Below are 7,167 nucleotides of genomic sequence, written 5' to 3'. Positions count from 1 at the left end.
CCCCCGACAGTTCACCGAAAGCATGAGTTTGGTGTAATTACAAAAAAAGAACAATGTCCTACCTAAAGGGTGCGGTCCAGGGGACCACCCGGGTGCACCCGGGTGCACTTCGAGCCGCACCACGATGTTAAGTGAGTGTTGAACTTTACTCGGATGAACCATTCACTGATCACTCGGGTGAAGACTGTGGGTCACTCGACGGGTGACTATTTCACCCACTGAAACGTAGGTGGAGGTGAGTGAACAGTGGAATTGGCGGGCGGAAGTGGCGGGAATCGCAAGTTTATTAACAGTCTAAAGTTTAGTATCTTCATCATCTAAAGTTTAGTATCTCCATCTCTTTCCACTATTATTGAACACATTAATGTTTGTAATAACAGTGACCTCATTACGGAAGCAGCAATTACAATCTTTTTATCTTGTTCTTGCATTTTTTAAACCTTTGTGTAACGTAACCTCAACTATCTTTCACCAAACATACACCCGACGCACACTCGAAACCGTTCATTCTACCGTTCTCCTTCCACTTCACCCAAGTAAACTCAACCCACTTTTTTTACTTCACCCACCAATTCACCCGGGTGGTCGCCTGGAACGCACCCTAATAGGCAATAAGTTATGACCCCTCAAAGTTGGCCATTTTTGCCTGTTTTTACGGGCAAAAAATTGGAGGTCATTTTTTACAAAATTTAAATGAAAGTGAAGTCAATTTGGCGTAAGTTCAAAAAAAAAGTCCTAGCCCTAATAGTTCACGAGATATGACATTGGAAAGTGCACTCTTCCTGTATAGAGGCACCTGAGCGTATGACAAGATATTGTTACAGCAGAATCTACGACACTTCTCGTTTTCGGGGCTGTAGGGGAAGCGAACAGGAATTGTCAGAGGACCCTTTCTTGTGTCAAGTCGCGTTCGGCGAAGTAGGCGTAGCCGGCCGCGTATGCGTGAGATGAGAAAAGGAGTGAGGGCAAATGATCGAAGGAGAAATCAGGAAACGAGAACTCTCGTGGCAAGAAGTGTCTGAGAGTCTACTGTATTAACAATTATTAAAAAAACTATTTTTGTACTGAAAAGAAATACATATTACATTTTTAATTAATTATAATTACTTTTTTGTCACAAAAGTATTGAAACAGTACTCAACAGTGGTTATGAAAACATTTTATTATAAACAATTACTTATAAAACATATTTGCTTATTGATAAAAAAACATATATATTTTCAATCAATTACAGTCACTTTTTTGCTACGAAAATACTAAAAAGAAGGCCAAAAAGCAATCATGAGTGGTGATAGTAAGCTTTTGTTATAAACAATTAATTATTTATTAATGATTATAGTCGTATAATACATGCTAAATGAATTACATACACTTATTTGAGACAAAGTTTTCGAAATACGACCGTATTTCTACTTTACGGTACGCTCAGATGCCTCTATGCAGGAAGAGCGCACTTTCCAAGGTGACCTATTAGGGCTAGAAAACATTTTTTGGTACTTACGCCAAATTTACTTCACTTTCATTTAAACTTAAGTAATTTTGTCGTGGGATGCGCAGGAAAAGAGATATTAAACAAATTCTCTGGTTTTAGTTAAAAATACAACAAAAAAATCAATATTTGACATCTTTCAATTCCAAAAATAATAGGACTAAAATACCTTTTTTTAGATTCACGCAGATTTTTGTAGACTCAATTTTATTCTCTGGCATCATTAACGCAAACTAAAATGGACACGATTTTTTTTCTTAAAAACTGAACTCCACTTTTTACTCGTAAAAACAGGCAAAAATGGCCAACTTGGAGGGGTCATAACTTATGACCTATTATAGGTAGGAAAAGGGTTCCGATGACGGTGATGACTACAGATACGGGTATCGGGGGTGACGTTGCTATAAAGGTGGCATGCAAGCGCTAGAAGGCAGAGGTGTACGAATAAGGTAGGAGAGGTAAAATCTTGTGTTTATTTAGAAGCGTCGAAGTGTACACTATTTGGACTATGGGAGTACTTTCGGTCTTTTGGTCTCGCAACGCGCTATGCTTAACGGATAGCTTGGCTAGCCAGTCACAGCGCAAGCAAGGAGGGGGGGGGGGGCATTGGCCCACGGTCGAAGAGCAAAAGTTAACAAGCGAGGAGCTTTTGGCAATGCTGCTGGACGCGGGTTTCGTTCTATTGGCGCTCTTTCACCAAGCAAATGTCTACAAGCGTGAAAGATGACCGAAGACGCGCTTGTGATTACACGAGGCTTTAGATTGATTGAAGCACCTGATAGATTGATAGATTCTGGTTTATCAGATGCATCAAATCGATCGATTACCACATTTTCGTTCTGTGACGTAAATGTCACAGAGCTGAACCCTAGTATCTTGCCCAGCAGGAAGTAGTAGCGCGAGTAGAGCGTTCATCACCAGAATGCAAACCAATAGGTCCCCAGCCATCGACAAACCCTCAACCAAAAAATATGAAAATAATTTTGCTGCGCCGAGAAAAATACCTCTTGTTAATGTCATCATAGATGATATACAAATTAAATACAAATCCACAGTCTATAACAATGGGTCAGATGTATAATCTGTTCGTGTTTCCTACATAAAGGACTACTACTCTATTATCAGCACTCCAGAGAAGGAAGGTTCCCAATATTACTTGTATGGAATTAAAATGTTATCCCCTATTAAACCAGTAATTAGAAACATTCCGATCTCTTTCCCTGACGATTCAGTACTAGCTGAACTCAAGGAAGAAAAATACGCAAGTACTTCGGACTCTCGCATGTGAAACCGACGAAATAAAAAACCTATGCCCATGTTTTTTTTAACTATACCTAACACACCATAAGAAAAAGATTTGCTCAAACTACAGTCACTTGCTTTTATTAAAATAAAAGTGTAGCCGTATGTTGAGCCTAAAGAAACTTCGCAGTGCTTTAATTTCCAGAGATTTTATCATGTTTTTTACATGTGCCATGTTACTCCACGCTGTCTCAAATGTATTGCTTCGCATATGAGAGCCAGCTGCAAAAACGATGCACAAGCTCCTGCCACTTGCGCTAACTGTGCTGAAAATCACACAGAAGACTATAGGGGATGATCTGCCTTTAAGAAAGCCTCTAAAACCCAATAAAAAACACTAAAACTAAAAATATTCCAACGAAAACACCTAATAGGAACCTAACCGCATCTCAGGTTGAACCAAGCGAAGGTACCCTTCAAGAACTTTCACCTTCCGCTAGACACACTCCACCGCAGAGTAATCCACTTCACAGCACTATAGTAACCTCTGGAGCATCTAAGCGTAAAACACGCCAGATTAAACTCCAAATTACACAGCAACCAAAGAAACGACAGAAAACCTCTTAAATTACAAAGAATACACCCTCTAAAAGTCAGGCCCCACAAATCAAACAAACCACACAAATCGCATTTACTCAAAATGCAAGCTCACAAAGTATTAAAGTCAACTCAATGAAACTTATAAAAGGAGCCAAAACCTTAGCCACTGACATTATGGGAGATAAAATGAACATGGCCGAAACTATTACCTCCTATTATTAGCAACTTATTAGGCACCAACATTTACTAAAATAACATGACTGGAATACAGAAGTCGGAAAACTTTAAATTAAAGATAATTCTATATATCGTATGAAAAAAGCCCTAACGAAGCCCCGAACAAAAGTACCACCCCTCAAAAAACCCGATCTGAATGCGAAAACATTGTTTCCTTAAAGTGAAACAATACGGTTTTAGAAAAGGTCACTCTACACAGCATATGATGCTCAAGCTCACCAAAGCCATTGGCTTCAATTTTAATCGAAGGAAACCTACTGGCGTCGTTTTTCTTGATGTAGAAAACGTTTTTGATAGTGTCTAGCATATAGGACTGCTCAGAAAACTAATAAATAACATCTTTACAAGAGGGATTATCCATTTTATACACTCAACAAAAAATTCTTAGTCAAAATAGGCTAGACACGTTCAAAAGAGAAACCTATCCGAGCGGATTTTCCCCAAGGGAGCATTCTAGGACAAGTATTCTTCATTATCTACGTAAAGGACATCCTTAAGGTCTACGAATTTTCAATCGGATTATATGCAGATGATACCGCGTTATTCACTTTATCCTGCTCAGTTCCAAAAATCTTAAAAAATAAAAGTAACAGAGTCTTTAGAAACATGCGATACCAACAGACTTTCTCATTTAATAAGTCACCCAGGTCTAGTTGGGCTTACCACCCCTGACCTATCAGCAACTTTTTTTGTTCTTGACCCCTCTACTCCTTCCTCCTCTTTATTTTCTTTTCTTTCATAAAATAAACTAACAAATTTCGCCCAAAACGTGTAACGCCCAACAACTTCCAGTCCGATCATTCTTCGGGGAGATCATTAATCGCGAGTGCGCGACGAGCGCGTGAATGCCAGCCGCCCTCTCCCGGGCATTGGATCTCATCACAAGATGAGGCGATGGTTGGGGCCCCGTCAACCCCGCCCATTTTTTCTTTTTCTTAGCCGCGCTTATGCTGTCGATTGTCAGAGGGACTTTAACATTTTCGGCTGAGGGTTGTGACTCAATTTATTCGAAGTCAAATGGCAGGTGGGATTAGGACGCCCAGCCGGCGAAATAAAGAATAATGGATGTTAGCTAAATAATATTCTTGGCTATAAATTTTGTTTATAAGCATGAATATAATTTAGCGGACATTAAATGGTTAGATAATTACAAAAAAAAGATTAGTTTCGTTTCCATACTTACAATATTTATTGAGAAGCGTGAGAAATTGTTTTAAAAAATTTGATTTCAATTTATACTTTGGAAACAGTCACAAATGAGAAAATTGTCCCAAAATAGGAAAGATTCTTAAAAAATGGAAAATTGATCAAAGGCAGTTTACTTAATCCAATTGCAACGATGTGAACTTTTAGAACACTACTAACAACTTGGGATTTGGGTGAGGTTCCATCCTTATGTCGTTGTTCTTGGGTTAATAAAATGCAAAGGTTTTATTTAAATATATATTGGCTACCGTACTGTAATTAATTAACATATCAAGTATATGATGTTTCGGCGTGCTTTAATTGTTTTGAGTTGAAACACCCTCTAAGTTGTGAGCTAAGAATTAACAGTCACAAATTGTTTTCACATCACTATAACTTATTTTAACGTCGGAACCATGAAACAAGTCGATTTTTTTAGTAACAATATCACATCTATTTTTTTGGATCATCTCCAATTTTTCTGAGGTTTTGTGACGAGGTCAAGTAAAGATTTATGTTTTTAAAAAGTAGTTGCTCTGACACGTAGCCAGAGCGATGTTCTTTTATTCCTTAAAGTAATTAGGCCGTCCGTAGCCAGAAAAAAAGTGTGTGTATGTTGGGGGCGGGGGGGAGGGGGTATAGGCAGCAGGAAAAAATGTCTGGGGGGTTTACAGTGGCACATAGGAAAGTATACTTCTATTATATACATGTTTCAAAAATAGAGGTGGTTATCAACTTGCAGCTAGCTTATTGGTCGCATTATGATTGGTAAACTTGACCAGGTCTCCTCTCTTATAAATAGATTGCGGTCAGACTATCTTGTAATTTCAGTACTTTCTGTATCTTTCTTACTGAAGGTGTAGATTTTCCTTTGCTCTCTGTAGATACTGCTTGCGCCTTTAAATTTCGCGTATCGAGCAAGTCTTGAAATTTTGAATTTGATGTGTTGGCCAAAGTTGACCGCAAATTAGTATCTGATCTGCCAAAGGTGGCTTGGAACAAGCCCAAGGAGATTTATTTTCTATATAAACAAAACTAACTTACCATAAAATACATAAATTTTTAATCGAATTGTTTAATATTCAACTAGAAAGAATCAACTTACAACGAAAAATATTATAATTAAATTTTTAGTTAAAAAAATTGCTTTAAAAGAAAAAACGAATTTCTAACGAGAGCGATGGATCTTCAAGTCATGGAATGAATTTTTAATAAAAAAAGTTTAACTTATATCCAATTCCTTGAATTTTCAATCAAGAAGGTTTATTTTTGACCAAACAAGACGAACTTACACGAACTTTACTAACCATAAAATTATTCGTCTACTTGTTCACTATTTTATCTCCAAAAAGTGATACATGTTCTGATCAACCCAAAAACTCAAATGGTTGCGGAACCTTCACAAACTAAACAAAGTTTAGTCTTATGTAAGACTTTGTTTATTGTTTTTTGGCGTTATTCACTTATTCTCCGGTAATTCTATTTCTGGTTATTTTATGGTGAGATTTCCAACTGATAAATAAACCAACGAATTATATATATTTAAAATTTGTCATAAGGACAACCGCAGGATTTCGCCGGGAGCGGGTGCTAATCAGGAAAATTGCACCCACTCCCAGCGAAATCGCGGTAAAATTTCAGCCTCAACCACGTCTCACCACCGTGAGATAGGTGGTTACAGTCTGTAAAGGAATCAATACGACGAACCAGCAAAAGCCTCGTGCACCATAAGAACACGGAGCGACCCAAGGACTACCGCCTTCTGCATTTTTCCCGCAATTGTTTTAGCATATTGTTGACACGCAGGGATGCTTTTTAGGCCATTAGCAAGTAAAAGCTTGGCACCTCCAAGAGCGCCGATGATAAGGACGATTAGTTTAACAGAATATTCCAGGGAAAATCGTTGCAATTCCCTTATAAGGTCTCGATACCTCTCTTTCTTTTCTTTCTCCTTGGTTATGATGTTTTTGTCAGCGAGTGCCGAAAATTCGAGGACGAACATGGTTCGCTTCTCGAAGTCAAGAAGAACCATGTCAGGCCTGGAGTGAGCAACAGAAACAATTGTCGAGGATATAAAGTTCCAGTATATGCGGCGCTTCCCATTCTCTACAAATGACTTGATTTCCCTAGGAGCATTTAGAGGAGCGATATTAAGGTTAATGCCGTAAGAATGAAAAAGAAGGTAATAAAACACTCTTAGTGCCGTATTGTGCCTTTGAAGGTAGGTCGTTCCCGCATGAGTAGGACAACTAGATAGTATGTGAGCTAAATGCTCGTGATGTGCATGGCACGCCCTGCAGCTACGAGGGTACTTCAATAAGTCCTTAGAATGAAGTATAAAAACAATTTTTTTTGGGTAAATTTTTTTAAATTTTTCAACATAATCTCCTTGGAGCTCTATACACTTGGTCAAT

The 7,167-nt window shown here is 38.2% G+C and overlaps 2 protein-coding genes across 2 annotated transcripts in view; one reads left to right on the top strand and one right to left on the bottom strand.

The window, feature by feature from the left end:
• Nucleotides 1–7,167, bottom strand: part of LOC117177713 (cilia- and flagella-associated protein 44) — a 494,190-nt gene that overhangs the window by 85,805 nt on the left and 401,218 nt on the right. The window lies entirely within an intron of this gene.
• The window catches only part of LOC117177714 (zinc finger protein 271-like), a 44,302-nt gene that overhangs the window by 14,654 nt on the left and 22,481 nt on the right, over nt 1–7,167 (top strand). The gene's annotated exons all lie outside the window — the stretch shown is intronic.

Source organism: Belonocnema kinseyi, chromosome 8, assembly GCF_010883055.1.
Source record: "Belonocnema kinseyi isolate 2016_QV_RU_SX_M_011 chromosome 8, B_treatae_v1, whole genome shotgun sequence".
NCBI classification, from domain to species: domain Eukaryota; kingdom Metazoa; phylum Arthropoda; class Insecta; order Hymenoptera; family Cynipidae; genus Belonocnema; species Belonocnema kinseyi.
Note: the sequence above shows the minus strand (reverse complement) of the source record. Positions and strands in the feature narration are given on the sequence as shown.